This window comes from Eumetopias jubatus, unplaced genomic scaffold (genome assembly GCF_037043125.1).
Source record: "Eumetopias jubatus isolate StellerSeaLion01/CBP00866 unplaced genomic scaffold, mEumJub1_p1.0 scaffold_10, whole genome shotgun sequence".
NCBI lineage: Eukaryota > Metazoa > Chordata > Mammalia > Carnivora > Otariidae > Eumetopias > Eumetopias jubatus.
In genome coordinates, this window is record NW_028274816.1 from 698,761 (window position 1) to 719,812 (window position 21,052).

The window sequence follows — 21,052 nt, forward strand, 5'->3', positions numbered from 1 at the left end:
AGAAAATATTTGCAAATGACCTATCAGACAAAGGGCTAGTATCCAAAATCTATAAAGAACTTATCAAACTCAACACCCAAAGAACAAATAATCCAATCAAGAAAGGGGCAGAAGACATGAACAGACATCTCTCCAAAGAAGACATCCAAATGGCCAAGAGGCACATGAAAAAGTGCTCAACATCGCTCGGCATCAGGGAAATCCAAATCAAAACCTCCATGAGATACCACCTCACACCCGTCAGAATGGCTAAAATTAACAAGTCAGGGAACGACAGATGTTGGCGGGGATGTGGAGAAAGGGGAACCCTCCTCCACTGTTGGTGGGAATGCAAGCTGGGGCAACCCCTCTGGAAAACAGTATGGAGGTTCCTCAAACAGTTGAAATTAGAGCTACCGTTCGATCCAGCAATTGCACTACTGGGTATTGACCACAAAGATACAAATGTAGGGACCCGAAGGGGTACGTGTACCCCAATGATTATAGCAGCAATGTCCACCATAGCCAAACGGTGGAAAGAGCCAAGATGCCCATCGACAGATGAATGGCTAAAGAAGAGGTGGTATATATACACAATGGAATATTATGCAGCCATCAAAAGGAATGAGACCTTGCCATTTGCAACGACGTGGATGGAACTGGAGGGTGTTATGCTGAGTGAAATAAGTCAATCAGAGAAAGACACGTATCCCATGACCTCACTGATATGAGGAATTCTTAATCTCAGGAAAGATGCTGAGTGTTACTGGAGTGGTTGGGGGTGGGAGGGATGGGGTGGCTGGGTGATAGACATTGGGGAGGGTATGTGCTACGGTGAGCGCTGTGAATGGTGCAAGACTGTTGAATCACAGATCTGTACTTCTGAAACAAATAACGCAACATATTTTAAGAAAAAAGACAAAGAAGAAGATAACAGGAGAGGAATAAAAGGGGAGTATGTCAGAGGGGGAGACGAACCATGAGAGATGATGGACTCTGAAGAACAAACGGAGGGTTCTAGAGGGGAGGGGCGTAGGGGGATGGGTTAGCCTGGTGATGGGTATTGAGGGGGGCACGTTCTGCATGGAGCACTGGGTGTTATGAACAAACAATGAATCGTGGAACACTGCACCAAAAACTAATGATGTAATATATGGTGATTAAGATAACAATTAAAAAAAAAAAGCCAAAACAACAACAACAACAGAAAACAATAGACACAGGCTATCAGATTGGATTAAAAAACAAGACCCATCCATATGCTGTCTGCAAGAGACTCCTTTTAGACCGAAAGACACCCCCAGATTGAAAGTGAGGGGGTGGAAAACCACTTACCATGCTAATGGACACCAAAAGAAAGCTGGGGTGGCAATCCTTATATCAGACAAACTAGATTTTAAAACAAAGACTGTAACAAGAGATGAGGAAGGACACTATATCCTACTTAAAGGGTCTATCCAACAAGAAGATCTAACAATTGTAAATATGTATGCCCCGAACATGGGAGCAGCCAATTATATAAGGCAATTAATAACAAAAGCAAAGAAACACATTGACAACAATACAATAATAGTGGGGGACTTTAACACCCCCCTGACTGAAATGGACAGATCATCTAAGCAAAAGATCAACAAGGAAATAAAGACTTTAAATGACACACTGGACCAAATGGACTTCACAGACATATTCAGAGCATTCCATCCCAAAGCAACGGAATACACATTCTTCTCTAGTGCCCATGGAACATTCTCCAGAATTGATCACATCCCAGGTCACAAATCAGGTCTCAATCGGTACCAAAAGATTGGGATCATTCCCTGCATATTTTCAGACCACAATGCTTTGAGACTAGAACTCAACCACAAGAGGAAAGTCGGAAGGAACTCAAATACATGGAGGCTAAAGAGCATCCTACTAAAGAATGAATGGGTCAACCAAGAAATTAAAGAAGAATTAAAAAAATTCATGGAAACCAATGAAAATGGAAACACAACTGTTCAAAATCTTTGGGATACAGCAAAGGCAGTCCTGAGAGGAAAGTATATAGCAATACATGCCTTTCTCAAGAAACAAGAAAGGTCTCAAATACACAACCTAACCCTACACCTAAAGGAGCTGGAGAAAGAACAGCAAATAAAGCCTAAACCCAGCAGGAGAAGAGAAATCATAAAGATCAGAGCAGAAATCAATGAACTAGAAACCAAAAGAACAGGAGAACAGATCAACGAAACTAGGAGCTGGTTCTTTGAAAGAATTAACAAGATTGATAAACCCCTGGCCAGACTGATCAAAAAGAAAAGAGAAATGACCCAAATCAACAAAATCATGAATGAAAGAGGAGAGATCACAACCAACACCAAAGCAATACAAACAACTATAAGAACATATTATGAGCAACTCTATGCCAGCAAATTAGATAACCTGGAAGAAATGGGTGCATTCCTAGAGATGTATCAACTACCAAAATTGAGCCAGGAAGAAATAGAAAACCTGAACAGACCTATAACCACGAAGGAAATTGAAACAGTCATCAAAAATCTCCCAAGAAACAAAAGCCCAGGGCCAGATGGCTTCCCAGGGGAATTCTATCAGACATTTCAAGAGGAATTAATACCTATTCTCCTGAAAATGTTCCAAAAAATAGAAATGGAAGGGAAACTTCCAAACTCATTTTATGAGGCCAGCATTACCTTGATCCCAAAACCAGACAAAGACCCCATCCAAAAGGAGAATTACACACCAAGATCCTTGATGAACATGGATGCGAAAATTCTCACCAAAACCCTAGCCAATAGGATCCAACAGTACATTAAAAGGATTATTCACCAGGACCAAGAGGGATTTAGTCCTGGGCTGCAAGGCTGGTTCAACATCCGCAAATCAATCAACGTGATACCATACATTAACAAAAGAAAGAAGAAGAATCATAGGATCCTCTCCATAGATGCAGAAAAAGCATTTGACATAGTACAACATTCTTTCTTGATCAAAACTCTTCAGAGTATAGGGATAGAGGGTACATACCTCAACATCATAAAAGCCATCTATGAAAAACTTACAGCGAATATCATTCTCAATGGGGAAAGGCTGAGAGCTTTTCCCCTAAGGTCAGGAACGCGGCACGGATGTCCACTCGCACCACTGCTATTCCACATAGTATTAGAAGTCGTAGCCACAGCAATCAGACAACAAAAAGAAATCAAAGGCATCCAAAACGGCACAGAGGAAGTCAAACTCTCACTCTTGGCAGATGATATGATACTGTATGTGGAAAACCCAAAAGACTCCACCCCAAAGCTGCTAGAACTCATACAGGAATTCAGTCAAGTAGCAGGATATAAAATCAATGCACAGAAATCAGTGGCATTCCTATACACCAACAACAAGACAGAAGAGAGACAAATCAAGGAGTCGATCCCATTTACAATTACACCCAAAACCATTCGATACCTAGGAAGAAATCTAAACAAAGAGGCAAAGGATCTCTACTCAGAAAACGATAAAATACTCATGAAAGAAATTGAAGAAGACACAAAGAAAGGGAAAAACGTTCCATGCTCATGGATTGGGAGAATCAACATTGTGAAGATGTCAATGCTACCTAGAGCAATCGACACATTCAATGCAATCCCCATCAAAATACCATCCACTTTTTTCAAAGAAATGGAACAAAGAATCCTAAAATTTGTATGGAACCAGAAGAGACCCAGAATAGCCAGAGGAATACTGAAAAAGAAAAGCAAAGCTGGCGGCATCACAATTCCGGACTTCCAGCTCTATTACAAAGCTGTGATCATCAAGACACTATGGTACTGGCACAAAAACAGACACATCGGTCAATGGAACAGAATCGAGAGCCCAGAAATGGACCCTCAACTCTATGGTCAACTTATTGTTGACAAAGCAGGAAAGAATGTCCAATGGCAAAAAGACAGTCTCTTCAACAAATGGTGTTGGGAAAATGGGACAGCCACATGCAGAAGAATGAAACTGGACCATTTCCTTACACCACACACAAAAATAGACTCCAAATGGTTGAAAGACCTAAACGGGAGACAGGAGTCCATGCAAATCCTAAAGGAGAACACAGGTAGCAACCTTTTCGACCTTAGCCGCAGCAACTTCTTCCTAGAAACATCGCCAAAGGCACGGGAAGCCAGGGCAAAAATGAACTATTGGGATTTCATCAAGATAAAAAGCTTTTGCACAGCAAAAGAAACAGTCCACAAAACCAAAAGACAACCGACAGAATGGGAGAAAATATTTGCAAATGACCTATCAGACAAAGGGCTAGTATCCAAAATCTATAAAGAACTTATCAAACTCAACACCCAAAGAACAAATAATCCAATCAAGAAAGGGGCAGAAGACATGAACAGACATCTCTCCAAAGAAGACATCCAAATGGCCAAGAGGCACATGAAAAAGTGCTCAACATCGCTCGGCATCAGGGAAATCCAAATCAAAACCTCCATGAGATACCACCTCACACCCGTCAGAATGGCTAAAATTAACAAGTCAGGGAACGACAGATGTTGGCGGGGATGTGGAGAAAGGGGAACCCTCCTCCACTGTTGGTGGGAATGCAAGCTGGGGCAACCCCTCTGGAAAACAGTATGGAGGTTCCTCAAACAGTTGAAATTAGAGCTACCGTTCGATCCAGCAATTGCACTACTGGGTATTGACCACAAAGATACAAATGTAGGGACCCGAAGGGGTACGTGTACCCCAATGATTATAGCAGCAATGTCCACCATAGCCAAACGGTGGAAAGAGCCAAGATGCCCATCGACAGATGAATGGCTAAAGAAGAGGTGGTATATATACACAATGGAATATTATGCAGCCATCAAAAGGAATGAGACCTTGCCTATGCAACGACGTGGATGGAACTGGAGGGTGTTATGCTGAGTGAAATAAGTCAATCAGAGAAAGACACGTATCCCATGACCTCACTGATATGAGGAATTCTTAATCTCAGGAAAGAAACTGAGTGTTACTGGAGTGGTTGGGGGTGGGAGGGATGGGGTGGCTGGGTGATAGACATTGGGGAGGGTATGTGCTACGGTGAGCGCTGTGAATGGTGCAAGACTGTTGACGCAACATATTTTAAGAAAAAAGACAAAGAAGAAGATAACAGGAGAGGAAGAAAAGGGGAGTATGTCAGAGGGGGAGACGAACCATGAGAGATGAAGGACTCTGAAAAACAAACGGAGGGTTCTAGAGGGGAGGGGCGTAGGGGGATGGGTTAGCCTGGTGATGGGTATTGAGGGGGGCACGTTCTGCATGGAGCACTGGGTGTTATGAACAAACAATGAATCGTGGAACACTGCACCAAAAACTAATGATGTAATATATGGTGATTAAGATAACAATTAAAAAAAAAAAGCCAAAACAACAACAACAACAGAAAACAAAAGACACAGGCTATCAGATTGGATTAAAAAACAAGACCCATCCATATGCTGTCTGCAAGAGACTCCTTTTAGACCGAAAGACACCCCCAGATTGAAAGTGAGGGGGTGGAAAACCACTTACCATGCTAATGGACACCAAAGAAAGCTGGGGTGGCAATCCTTATATCAGACAAACTAGATTTTAAAACAAAGACTGTAACAAGAGATGAGGAAGGACACTATATCCTACTTAAAGGGTCTATCCAACAAGAAGATCTAACAATTGTAAATATCTATGCCCCGAACATGGGAGCAGCCAATTATATAAGGCAATTAATAACAAAAGCAAAGAAACACATTGACAACAATACAATAATAGTGGGGGACTTTAACACCCCCCTGACTGAAATGGACAGATCATCTAAGCAAAAGATCAACAAGGAAATAAAGACTTTAAATGACACACTGGACCAAATGGACTTCACAGACATATTCAGAGCATTCCATCCCAAAGCAACGGAATACACATTCTTCTCTAGTGCCCATGGAACATTCTCCAGAATTGATCACATCCCAGGTCACAAATCAGGTCTCAATCGGTACCAAAAGATTGGGATCATTCCCTGCATATTTTCAGACCACAATGCTTTGAGACTAGAACTCAACCACAAGAGGAAAGTCGGAAGGAACTCAAATACATGGAGGCTAAAGAGCATCCTACTAAAGAATGAATGGGTCAACCAAGAAATTAAAGAAGAATTAAAAAAATTCATGGAAACCAATGAAAATGGAAACACAACTGTTCAAAATCTTTGGGATACAGCAAAGGCAGTCCTGAGAGGAAAGTATATAGCAATACATGCCTTTCTCAAGAAACAAGAAAGGTCTCAAATACACAACCTAACCCTACACCTAAAGGAGCTGGAGAAAGAACAGCAAATAAAGCCTAAACCCAGCAGGAGAAGAGAAATCATAAAGATCAGAGCAGAAATCAATGAACTAGAAACCAAAAGAACAGGAGAACAGATCAACGAAACTAGGAGCTGGTTCTTTGAAAGAATTAACAAGATTGATAAACCCCTGGCCAGACTGATCAAAAAGAAAAGAGAAATGACCCAAATCAACAAAATCATGAATGAAAGAGGAGAGATCACAACCAACACCAAAGCAATACAAACAACTATAAGAACATATTATGAGCAACTCTATGCCAGCAAATTAGATAACCTGGAAGAAATGGGTGCATTCCTAGACATGTATCAACTACCAAAATTGAGCCAGGAAGAAATAGAAAACCTGAACAGACCTATAACCACGAAGGAAATTGAAACAGTCATCAAAAATCTCCCAAGAAACAAAAGCCCAGGGCCAGATGGCTTCCCAGGGGAATTCTATCAGACATTTCAAGAGGAATTAATACCTATTCTCCTGAAAATGTTCCAAAAAATAGAAATGGAAGGGAAACTTCCAAACTCATTTTATGAGGCCAGCATTACCTTGATCCCAAAACCAGACAAAGACCCCATCCAAAAGGAGAATTACACACCAAGATCCTTGATGAACATGGATGCGAAAATTCTCACCAAAACCCTAGCCAATAGGATCCAACAGTACATTAAAAGGATTATTCACCAGGACCAAGAGGGATTTAGTCCTGGGCTGCAAGGCTGGTTCAACATCCGCAAATCAATCAACGTGATACCATACATTAACAAAAGAAAGAAGAAGAATCATAGGATCCTCTCCATAGATGCAGAAAAAGCATTTGACAAAGTACAACATTCTTTCTTGATCAAAACTCTTCAGAGTATAGGGATAGAGGGTACATACCTCAACATCATAAAAGCCATCTATGAAAAACTTACAGCGAATATCATTCTCAATGGGGAAAGGCTGAGAGCTTTTCCCCTAAGGTCAGGAACGCGGCACGGATGTCCACTCGCACCACTGCTATTCCACATAGTATTAGAAGTCGTAGCCACAGCAATCAGACAACAAAAAGAAATCAAAGGCATCCAAAACGGCACAGAGGAAGTCAAACTCTCACTCTTGGCAGATGATATGATACTGTATGTGGAAAACCCAAAAGACTCCACCCCAAAGCTGCTAGAACTCATACAGGAATTCAGTCAAGTAGCAGGATATAAAATCAATGCACAGAAATCAGTGGCATTCCTATACACCAACAACAAGACAGAAGAGAGACAAATCAAGGAGTCGATCCCATTTACAATTACACCCAAAACCATTCGATACCTAGGAAGAAATCTAAACAAAGAGGCAAAGGATCTCTACTCAGAAAACGATAAAATACTCATGAAAGAAATTGAAGAAGACACAAAGAAAGGGAAAAACGTTCCATGCTCATGGATTGGGAGAATCAACATTGTGAAGATGTCAATGCTACCTAGAGCAATCGACACATTCAATGCAATCCCCATCAAAATACCATCCACTTTTTTCAAAGAAATGGAACAAAGAATCCTAAAATTTGTATGGAACCAGAAGAGACCCAGAATAGCCAGAGGAATACTGAAAAAGAAAAGCAAAGCTGGCGGCATCACAATTCCGGACTTCCAGCTCTATTACAAAGCTGTGATCATCAAGACACTATGGTACTGGCACAAAAACAGACACATCGGTCAATGGAACAGAATCGAGAGCCCAGAAATGGACCCTCAACTCTATGGTCAACTTATTGTTGACAAAGCAGGAAAGAATGTCCAATGGCAAAAAGACAGTCTCTTCAACAAATGGTGTTGGGAAAATGGGACAGCCACATGCAGAAGAATGAAACTGGACCATTTCCTTACACCACACACAAAAATAGACTCCAAATGGTTGAAAGACCTAAACGGGAGACAGGAGTCCATGCAAATCCTAAAGGAGAACACAGGTAGCAACCTTTTCGACCTTAGCCGCAGCAACTTCTTCCTAGAAACATCGCCAAAGGCACGGGAAGCCAGGGCAAAAATGAACTATTGGGATTTCATCAAGATAAAAAGCTTTTGCACAGCAAAAGAAACAGTCCACAAAACCAAAAGACAACCGACAGAATGGGAGAAAATATTTGCAAATGACCTATCAGACAAAGGGCTAGTATCCAAAATCTATAAAGAACTTATCAAACTCAACACCCAAAGAACAAATAATCCAATCAAGAAAGGGGCAGAAGACATGAACAGACATCTCTCCAAAGAAGACATCCAAATGGCCAAGAGGCACATGAAAAAGTGCTCAACATCGCTCGGCATCAGGGAAATCCAAATCAAAACCTCCATGAGATACCACCTCACACCCGTCAGAATGGCTAAAATTAACAAGTCAGGGAACGACAGATGTTGGCGGGGATGTGGAGAAAGGGGAACCCTCCTCCACTGTTGGTGGGAATGCAAGCTGGGGCAACCCCTCTGGAAAACAGTATGGAGGTTCCTCAAACAGTTGAAATTAGAGCTACCGTTCGATCCAGCAATTGCACTACTGGGTATTGACCACAAAGATACAAATGTAGGGACCCGAAGGGGTACGTGTACCCCAATGATTATAGCAGCAATGTCCACCATAGCCAAACGGTGGAAAGAGCCAAGATGCCCATCGACAGATGAATGGCTAAAGAAGAGGTGGTATATATACACAATGGAATATTAGGCAGCCATCAAAAGGAATGAGACCTTGCCATTTGCAACGACGTGGATGGAACTGGAGGGTGTTATGCTGAGTGAAATAAGTCAATCAGAGAAAGACACGTATCCCATGACCTCACTGATATGAGGAATTCTTAATCTCAGGAAAGAAGCTGAGTGTTACTGGAGTGGTTGGGGGTGGGAGGGATGGGGTGGCTGGGTGATAGACATTGGGGAGGGTATGTGCTACGGTGAGCGCTGTGAATGGTGCAAGACTGTTGACGCAACATATTTTAAGAAAAAAGACAAAGAAGAAGATAACAGGAGAGGAAGAAAAGGGGAGTATGTCAGAGGGGGAGACGAACCATGAGAGATGAAGGACTCTGAAAAACAAACGGAGGGTTCTAGAGGGGAGGGGCGTAGGGGGATGGGTTAGCCTGGTGATGGGTATTGAGGGGGGCACGTTCTGCATGGAGCACTGGGTGTTATGAACAAACAATGAATCGTGGAACACTGCACCAAAAACTAATGATGTAATATATGGTGATTAAGATAACAATTAAAAAAAAAAGCCAAAACAACAACAACAACGGAAAACAAAAGACACAGGCTATCAGATTGGATTAAAAAACAAGACCCATCCATATGCTGTCTGCAAGAGACTCCTTTTAGACCGAAAGACACCCCCAGATTGAAAGTGAGGGTGTGGAAAACCACTTACCATGCTAATGGACACCAAAAGAAAGCTGGGGTGGCAATCCTTATATCAGACAAACTAGATTTTAAAACAAAGACTGTAACAAGAGATGAGGAAGGACACTATATCCTACTTAAAGGGTCTATCCAACAAGAAGATCTAACAATTGTAAATATCTATGCCCCGAACATGGGAGCAGCCAGTTATATAAGGCAATTAATAACAAAAGCAAAGAAACACATTGACAACAATACAATAATAGTGGGGGACTTTAACACCCCCCTGACTGAAATGGACAGATCATCTAAGCAAAAGATCAACAAGGAAATAAAGACTTTAAATGACACACTGGACCAAATGGACTTCACAGACATATTCAGAGCATTCCATCCCAAAGCAACGGAATACACATTCTTCTCTAGTGCCCATGGAACATTCTCCAGAATTGATCACATCCCAGGTCACAAATCAGGTCTCAATCGGTCCCAAAAGATTGGGATCATTCCCTGCATATTTTCAGACCACAATGCTTTGAGACTAGAACTCAACCACAAGAGGAAAGTCGGAAGGAACTCAAATACATGGAGGCTAAAGAGCATCCTACTAAAGAATGAATGGGTCAACCAAGAAATTAAAGAAGAATTAAAAAAATTCATGGAAACCAATGAAAATGGAAACACAACTGTTCAAAATCTTTGGGATACAGCAAAGGCAGTCCTGAGAGGAAAGTATATAGCAATACATGCCTTTCTCAAGAAACAAGAAAGGTCTCAAATACACAACCTAACCCTACACCTAAAGGAGCTGGAGAAAGAACAGCAAATAAAGCCTAAACCCAGCAGGAGAAGAGAAATCATAAAGATCAGAGCAGAAATCAATGAACTAGAAACCAAAAGAACAGGAGAACAGATCAACGAAACTAGGAGCTGGTTCTTTGAAAGAATTAACAAGATTGATAAACCCCTGGCCAGACTGATCAAAAAGAAAAGAGAAATGACCCAAATCAACAAAATCATGAATGAAAGAGGAGAGATCACAACCAACACCAAAGCAATACAAACAACTATAAGAACATATTATGAGCAACTCTATGCCAGCAAATTAGATAACCTGGAAGAAATGGGTGCATTCCTAGAGATGTATCAACTACCAAAATTGAGCCAGGAAGAAATAGAAAACCTGAACAGACCTATAACCAGGAAGGAAATTGAAACAGTCATCAAAAATCTCCCAAGAAACAAAAGCCCAGGGCCAGATGGCTTCCCAGGGGAATTCTATCAGACATTTCAAGAGGAATTAATACCTATTCTCCTGAAAATGTTCCAAAAAATAGAAATGGAAGGGAAACTTCCAAACTCATTTTATGAGGCCAGCATTACCTTGATCCCAAAACCAGACAAAGACCCCATCCAAAAGGAGAATTACACACCAAGATCCTTGATGAACATGGATGCGAAAATTCTCACCAAAACCCTAGCCAATAGGATCCAACAGTACATTAAAAGGATTATTCACCAGGACCAAGAGGGATTTAGTCCTGGGCTGCAAGGCTGGTTCACCATCCGCAAATCAATCAACGTGATACCATACATTAACAAAAGAAAGAACAAGAATCATAGGATCCTCTCCATAGATGCAGAAAAAGCATTTGACAAAGTACAACATCCTTTCTTGATCAAAACTCTTCAGAGTATAGGGATAGAGGGTACATACCTCAACATCATAAAAGCCATCTATGAAAAACCTACAGCGAATATCATTCTCAATGGGGAAAGGCTGAGAGCTTTTCCCCTAAGGTCAGGAACGCGGCACGGATGTCCACTCGCACCACTGCTATTCCACATAGTATTAGAAGTCGTAGCCACAGCAATCAGACAACAAAAAGAAATCAAAGGCATCCAAAACGGCAAAGAGGAAGTCAAACTCTCACTCTTGGCAGATGATATGATACTGTATGTGGAAAACCCAAAAGACTCCACCCCAAAGCTGCTAGAACTCATACAGGAATTCAGTCAAGTAGCAGGATATAAAATCAATGCACAGAAATCAGTGGCATTCCTATACACCAACAACAAGACAGAAGAGAGACAAATCAAGGAGTCGATCCCATTTACAATTACACCCAAAAAGATTCGATACCTAGGAAGAAATCTAACCAAAGAGGCAAAGGATGTGTACTCAGAAAACGATAAAATACTCATGAAAGAAATTGAAGAAGACACAAAGAAAGGGAAAAACGTTCCATGCTCATGGATTGGGAGAGTCAACATTGTGAAGATGTCAATGCTACCTAGAGCAATCGACACATTCAATGCAATCCCCATCAAAATACCATCCACTTTTTTCAAAGAAATGGAACAAAGAATCCTAAAATTTGTATGGAACCAGAAGAGACCCAGAATAGCCAGAGGAATACTGAAAAAGAAAAGCAAAGCTGGCGGCATCACAATTCCGGACTTCCAGCTCTATTACAAAGCTGTGATCATCAAGACACTATGGTACTGGCACAAAAACAGACACATCGGTCAATGGAACAGAATCGAGAGCCCAGAAATGGACCCTCAACTCTATGGTTAACTTATTGTTGACAAAGCAGGAAAGAATGTCCAAGGGCAAAAAGACAGTCTCTTCAACAAATGGTGTTGGGAAAATGGGACAGCCACATGCAGAAGAATGAAAGTGGACCATTTCCTTACACCACACACAAAAATAGACTCCAAATGGTTGAAAGACCTAAACGGGAGACAGGAGTCCATCCAAATCCTAAAGGAGAACACAGGTAGCAACCTTTTCGACCTTAGCCGCAGCAACTTCTTCCTAGAAACATCGCCAAAGGCACGGGAAGCCAGGGCAAAAATGAACTATTGGGATTTCATCAAGATAAAAAGCTTTTGCACAGCAAAAGAAACAGTCCACAAATCCAAAAGACAACCGACAGAGTGGGAGAAAATATTTGCAAATGACCTATCAGACAAAGGGCTAGTATCCAAAATCTATAAAGAACTTATCAAACTCAACACCCAAAGAACAAATAATCCAATCAAGAAAGGGGCAGAAGACATGAACAGACATCTCTCCAAAGAAGACATCCAAATGGCCAAGAGGCACATGAAAAAGTGCTCAACATCGCTCGGCATCAGGGAAATCCAAATCAAAACCTCCATGAGATACCACCTCACACCCGTCAGAATGGCTAAAATTAACAAGTCAGGGAACGACAGATGTTGGCGGGGATGTGGAGAAAGGGGAACCCTCCTCCACTGTTGGTGGGAATGCAAGCTGGGGCAACCCCTCTGGAAAACAGTATGGAGGTTCCTCAAACAGTTGAAATTAGAGCTACCGTTCGATCCAGCAATTGCACTACTGGGTATTGACCACAAACATACAAATGTAGGGACCCGAAGGGGTACGTGTACCACAATGATTATAGCAGCAATGTCCACCATAGCCAAACGGTGGAAAGAGCCAAGATGCCCATCGACAGATGAATGGCTAAAGAAGAGGTGGTATATATACACAATGGAATATTATGCAGCCATCAAAAGGAATGAGACCTTGCCATTTGCAACGACGTGGATGGAACTGGAGGGTGTTATGCTGAGTGAAATAAGTCAATCAGAGAAAGACACCTATCCCATGACCTCACTGATATGAGGAATTCTTAATCTCAGGAAAGAAGCTGAGTGTTACTGGAGTGGTTGGGGGTGAGAGGTATGGGGTGGCTGGGTGATAGACATTGGGGAGGGTATGTGCTACGGTGAGCGCTGTGAATGGTGCAAGACTGTTGAATCACAGATCTGTACTTCTGAAACAAATAACGCAACATATTTTAAGAAAAAAGACAAAGAAGAAGATAACAGGAGAGGAAGAAAAGGGGAGTATGTCAGAGGGGGAGACGAACCATGAGAGATGATGGACTCTGAAAAACAAACGGAGGGTTCTAGAGGGGAGGGGCGTAGGGGGATGGGTTAGCCTGGTGATGGGTATTGAGGGGGGCACGTTCTGCATGGAGCACTGGGTGTTATGAACAAACAATGAATCGTGGAACACTGCACCAAAAACTAATGATGTAATATATGGTGATTAAGATAACAATTAAAAAAAAAAGCCAAAACAACAACAACAACGGAAAACAAAAGACACAGGCTATCAGATTGGATTAAAAAACAAGACCCATCCATATGCTGTCTGCAAGAGACTCCTTTTAGACCGAAAGACACCCCCAGATTGAAAGTGAGGGTGTGGAAAACCACTTACCATGCTAATGGACACCAAAAGAAAGCTGGGGTGGCAATCCTTATATCAGACAAACTAGATTTTAAAACAAAGACTGTAACAAGAGATGAGGAAGGACACTATATCCTACTTAAAGGGTCTATCCAACAAGAAGATCTAACAATTGTAAATATCTATGCCCCGAACATGGGAGCAGCCAGTTATATAAGGCAATTAATAACAAAAGCAAAGAAACACATTGACAACAATACAATAATAGTGGGGGACTTTAACACCCCCCTGACTGAAATGGACAGATCATCTAAGCAAAAGATCAACAAGGAAATAAAGACTTTAAATGACACACTGGACCAAATGGACTTCACAGACATATTCAGAGCATTCCATCCCAAAGCAACGGAATACACATTCTTCTCTAGTGCCCATGGAACATTCTCCAGAATTGATCACATCCCAGGTCACAAATCAGGTCTCAATCGGTCCCAAAAGATTGGGATCATTCCCTGCATATTTTCAGACCACAATGCTTTGAGACTAGAACTCAACCACAAGAGGAAAGTCGGAAGGAACTCAAATACATGGAGGCTAAAGAGCATCCTACTAAAGAATGAATGGGTCAACCAAGAAATTAAAGAAGAATTAAAAAAATTCATGGAAACCAATGAAAATGGAAACACAACTGTTCAAAATCTTTGGGATACAGCAAAGGCAGTCCTGAGAGGAAAGTATATAGCAATACATGCCTTTCTCAAGAAACAAGAAAGGTCTCAAATACACAACCTAACCCTACACCTAAAGGAGCTGGAGAAAGAACAGCAAATAAAGCCTAAACCCAGCAGGAGAAGAGAAATCATAAAGATCAGAGCAGAAATCAATGAACTAGAAACCAAAAGAACAGGAGAACAGATCAACGAAACTAGGAGCTGGTTCTTTGAAAGAATTAACAAGATTGATAAACCCCTGGCCAGACTGATCAAAAAGAAAAGAGAAATGACCCAAATCAACAAAATCATGAATGAAAGAGGAGAGATCACAACCAACACCAAAGCAATACAAACAACTATAAGAACATATTATGAGCAACTCTATGCCAGCAAATTAGATAACCTGGAAGAAATGGGTGCATTCCTAGAGATGTATCAACTACCAAAATTGAGCCAGGAAGAAATAGAAAACCTGAACAGACCTATAACCAGGAAGGAAATTGAAACAGTCATCAAAAATCTCCCAAGAAACAAAAGCCCAGGGCCAGATGGCTTCCCAGGGGAATTCTATCAGACATTTCAAGAGGAATTAATACCTATTCTCCTGAAAATGTTCCAAAAAATAGAAATGGAAGGGAAACTTCCAAACTCATTTTATGAGGCCAGCATTACCTTGATCCCAAAACCAGACAAAGACCCCATCCAAAAGGAGAATTACACACCAAGATCCTTGATGAACATGGATGCGAAAATTCTCACCAAAACCCTAGCCAATAGGATCCAACAGTACATTAAAAGGATTATTCACCAGGACCAAGAGGGATTTAGTCCTGGGCTGCAAGGCTGGTTCAACATCCGCAAATCAATCAACGTGATACCATACATTAACAAAAGAAAGAACAAGAATCATAGGATCCTCTCCATAGATGCAGAAAAAGCATTTGACAAAGTACAACATCCTTTCTTGATCAAAACTCTTCAGAGTATAGGGATAGAGGGTACATACCTCAACATCATAAAAGCCATCTATGAAAAACCTACAGCGAATATCATTCTCAATGGGGAAAGGCTGAGAGCTTTTCCCCTAAGGTCAGGAACGCGGCACGGATGTCCACTCGCACCACTGCTATTCCACATAGTATTAGAAGTCGTAGCCACAGCAATCAGACAACAAAAAGAAATCAAAGGCATCCAAAACGGCAAAGAGGAAGTCAAACTCTCACTCTTGGCAGATGATATGATACTGTATGTGGAAAACCCAAAAGACTCCACCCCAAAGCTGCTAGAACTCATACAGGAATTCAGTCAAGTAGCAGGATATAAAATCAATGCACAGAAATCAGTGGCATTCCTATACACCAACAACAAGACAGAAGAGAGACAAATCAAGGAGTCGATCCCATTTACAATTACACCCAAAAAGATTCGATACCTAGGAAGAAATCTAACCAAAGAGGCAAAGGATGTGTACTCAGAAAACGATAAAATACTCATGAAAGAAATTGAAGAAGACACAAAGAAAGGGAAAAACGTTCCATGCTCATGGATTGGGAGAGTCAACATTGTGAAGATGTCAATGCTACCTAGAGCAATCGACACATTCAATGCAATCCCCATCAAAATACCATCCACTTTTTTCAAAGAAATGGAACAAAGAATCCTAAAATTTGTATGGAACCAGAAGAGACCCAGAATAGCCAGAGGAATACTGAAAAAGAAAAGCAAAGCTGGCGGCATCACAATTCCGGACTTCCAGCTCTATTACAAAGCTGTGATCATCAAGACACTATGGTACTGGCACAAAAACAGACACATCGGTCAATGGAACAGAATCGAGAGCCCAGAAATGGACCCTCAACTCTATGGTTAACTTATTGTTGACAAAGCAGGAAAGAATGTCCAAGGGCAAAAAGACAGTCTCTTCAACAAATGGTGTTGGGAAAATGGGACAGCCACATGCAGAAGAATGAAAGTGGACCATTTCCTTACACCACACACAAAAATAGACTCCAAATGGTTGAAAGACCTAAACGGGAGACAGGAGTCCATCCAAATCCTAAAGGAGAACACAGGTAGCAACCTTTTCGACCTTAGCCGCAGCAACTTCTTCCTAGAAACATCGCCAAAGGCACGGGAAGCCAGGGCAAAAATGAACTATTGGGATTTCATCAAGATAAAAAGCTTTTGCACAGCAAAAGAAACAGTCCACAAATCCAAAAGACAACCGACAGAGTGGGAGAAAATATTTGCAAATGACCTATCAGACAAAGGGCTAGTATCCAAAATCTATAAAGAACTTATCAAACTCAACACCCAAAGAACAAATAATCCAATCAAGAAAGGGGCAGAAGACATGAACAGACATCTCTCCAAAGAAGACATCCAAATGGCCAAGAGGCACATGAAAAAGTGCTCAACATCGCTCGGCATCAGGGAAATCCAAATCAAAACCTCCATGAGATACCACCTCACACCCGTCAGAATGGCTAAAATTAACAAGTCAGGGAACGACAGATGTTGGCGGGGATGTGGAGAAAGGGGAACCCTCCTCCACTGTTGGTGGGAATGCAAGCTGGGGCAACCCCTCTGGAAAACAGTATGGAGGTTCCTCAAACAGTTGAAATTAGAGCTACCGTTCGATCCAGCAATTGCACTACTGGGTATTGACCACAAACATACAAATGTAGGGACCCGAAGGGGTACGTGTACCACAATGATTATAGCAGCAATGTCCACCATAGCCAAACGGTGGAAAGAGCCAAGATGCCCATCGACAGATGAATGGCTAAAGAAGAGGTGGTATATATACACAATGGAATATTATGCAGCCATCAAAAGGAATGAGACCTTGCCATTTGCAACGACGTGGATGGAACTGGAGGGTGTTATGCTGAGTGAAATAAGTCAATCAGAGAAAGACACCTATCCCATGACCTCACTGATATGAGGAATTCTTAATCTCAGGAAAGAAGCTGAGTGTTACTGGAGTGGTTGGGGGTGAGAGGTATGGGGTGGCTGGGTGATAGACATTGGGGAGGGTATGTGCTACGGTGAGCGCTGTGAATGGTGCAAGACTGTTGAATCACAGATCTGTACTTCTGAAACAAATAACGCAACATATTTTAAGAAAAAAGACAAAGAAGAAGATAACAGGAGAGGAAGAAAAGGGGAGTATGTCAGAGGGGGAGACGAACCATGAGAGATGATGGACTCTGAAAAACAAACGGAGGGTTCTAGAGGGGAGGGGCGTAGGGGGATGGGTTAGCCTGGTGATGGGTATTGAGGGGGGCACGTTCTGCATGGAGCACTGGGTGTTATGAACAAACAATGAATCGTGGAACACTGCACCAAAAACTAATGATGTAATATATGGTGATTAAGATAACAATTAAAAAAAAAGCCAAAACAACAACAACAACGGAAAACAAAAGACACAGGCTATCAGATTGGATTAAAAAAGAAGACCCATCCATATGCTGTCTGCAAGAGACTCCTTTTAGACCGAAAGACACCCCCAGATTGAAAGTGAGGGGGTGGAAAACCACTTACCATACTAATGGACACCAAAAGAAAGCTGGGGTGGCAATCCTTATATCAGACAAACTAGATTTTAAAACAAAGACTGTAACAAGAGATGAGGAAGGACACTATATCCTACTTAAAGGGTCTATCCAACAAGAAGATCTAACAATTGTAAATATGTATGCCCCGAACATGGGAGCAGCCAATTATATAAGGCAATTAATAACAAAAGCAAAGAAACACATTGACAACAATACAATAATAGTGGGGGACTTTAACACCCCCCTGACTGAAATGGACAGATCATCTAAGCAAAAGATCAACAAGGAAATAAAGACTTTAAATGACACACTGGACCAAATGGACTTCACAGACATATTCAGAGCATTCCATCCCAAAGCAACGGAATACACATTCTTCTCTAGTGCCCATGGAACATTCTCCAGAATTGATCACATCCCAGGTCACAAATCAGGTCTCAATCGGTACCAAAAGATTGGGATCATTCCCTGCATATTTTCAGACCACAATGCTTTGAGACTAGAACTCAACCACAAGAGGAAAGTCGGAAGGAACTCAAATACATGGAGGCTAAAGAGCATCCTACTAAAGAATGAATGGGTCAACCAAGAAATTAAAGAAGAATTAAAAAAATTCATGGAAACCAATGAAAATGGAAACACAACTGTTCAAAATCTTTGGGATACAGCAAAGGCAGTCCTGAGAGGAAAGTATATAGCAATACATGCCTTTCTCAAGAAACAAGAAAGGTCTCAAATACACAACCTAACCCTACACCTAAAGGAGCTGGAGAAAGAACAGCAAATAAAGCCTAAACCCAGCAGGAGAAGAGAAATCATAAAGATCAGAGCAGAAATCAATGAACTAGAAACCAAAAGAACAGGAGAACAGATCAACGAAACTAGGAGCTGGTTCTTTGAAAGAATTAACAAGATTGATAAACCCCTGGCCAGACTGATCAAAAAGAAAAGAGAAATGACCCAAATCAACAAAATCATGAATGAAAGAGGAGAGATCACAACCAACACCAAAGCAATACAAACAACTATAAGAACATATTATGAGCAACTCTATGCCAGCAAATTAGATAACCTGGAAGAAATGGGTGCATTCCTAGAGATGTATCAACTACCAAAATTGAGCCAGGAAGAAATAGAAAACCTGAACAGACCTATAACCACGAAGGAAATTGAAACAGTCATCAAAAATCTCCCAAGAAACAAAAGCCCAGGGCCAGATGGCTTCCCAGGGGAATTCTATCAGACATTTCAAGAGGAATTAATACCTATTCTCCTGAAAATGTTCCAAAAAATAGAAATGGAAGGGAAACTTCCAAACTCATTTTATGAGGCCAGCATTACCTTGATCCCAAAACCAGACAAAGACCCCATCCAAAAGGAGAATTACACACCAAGATCCTTGATGAACATGGATGCGGAAATTCTCACCAAAACCCTAGCCAATAGGATCCAACAGTACATTAAAATGATTATTCACCAGGACCAAGAGGGATTTAGTCCTGGGCTGCAAGGCTGGTTCAACATCCGCAAATCAATCAACGTGATACCATACATTAACAAAAGAAAGAACAAGAATCATAGGATCCTCTCCATAGATGCAGAAAAAGCATTTGACAAAGTACAACATCCTTTCTTGATCAAAACTCTTCAGAGTATAGGGATAGAGGGTACAAACCTCAACATCATAAAAGCCATCTATGAAAAACCTACAGCGAATATCATTCTCAATGGGGAAAGGCTGAGAGCTTTTCCCCTAAGGTCAGGAACGCGGCAGGGATGTCCACTCGCACCACTGCTATTCCACATAGTATTAGAAGTCGTAGCCACAGCAATCAGACAAAAAAAGAAATCAAAGGCATCCAAAACGGCAAAGGGGAAGTCAAACTCTCACTCTTGCCAGATGATATGATACTGTATGTGGAAAACCCAAAAGACTCCACCCCAAAGCTGCTAGAACTCATACAGGAATTCAGTCAAGTAGCAGGATATAAAATCAATGCACAGAAATCAGTGGCATTCCTATACACCAACAACAAGTCAGAAGAGAGACAAATCAAGGAGTCGATCCCATTTACAATTACACCCAAAACCATTCGATACCTAGGAAGAAATCGAACCAAAGAGGCAAAGGATCTCTACTCAGAAAACGATAAAATACTCATGAAAGAAATTGAAGAAGACAAAAAGAAAGGGAAAAACGTTCCATGCTCATGGATTGGGAGAATCAACATTGTGAAGATGTCAATGCTACCTAGAGCAATCGACACATTCAATGCAATCCCCATCAAAATACCATCCACTTTTTTCAAAGAAATGGAACAAAGAATCCTAAAATTTGTATGGAACCAGAAGAGACCCAGAATAGCCAGAGGAATACTGAAAAAGAAAAGCAAAGCTGGCGGCATCACAATTCCGGACTTCCAGCTCTATTACAAAGCTGTGATCATCAAGACACTATGGTACTGGCACAAAAACAGACACATCGGTCAATGGAACAGAATCGAGAGCCCAGAAATGGACCCTCAACTCTATGGTCAACTTATTGTTGACAAAGCAGGAAAGAATGTCCAATGGCAAAAAGACAGTCTCTTCAACAAATGGTGTTGGGAAAATTGGACAGCCACATGCAGAAGAATGAAACTGGACCATTTCCTTACACCACACACAAAAATAGACTCCAAATGGTTGAAAGACCTAAACGGGAGACAGGAGTCCATGCAAATCCTAAAGGAGAACACAGGTAGCAACCTTTTCGACCTTAGCCGCAGCAACTTCTTCCTAGAAACATCGCCAAAGGCACGGGAAGCCAGGGCAAAAATGAACTATTGGGATTTCATCAAGATAAAAAGCTTTT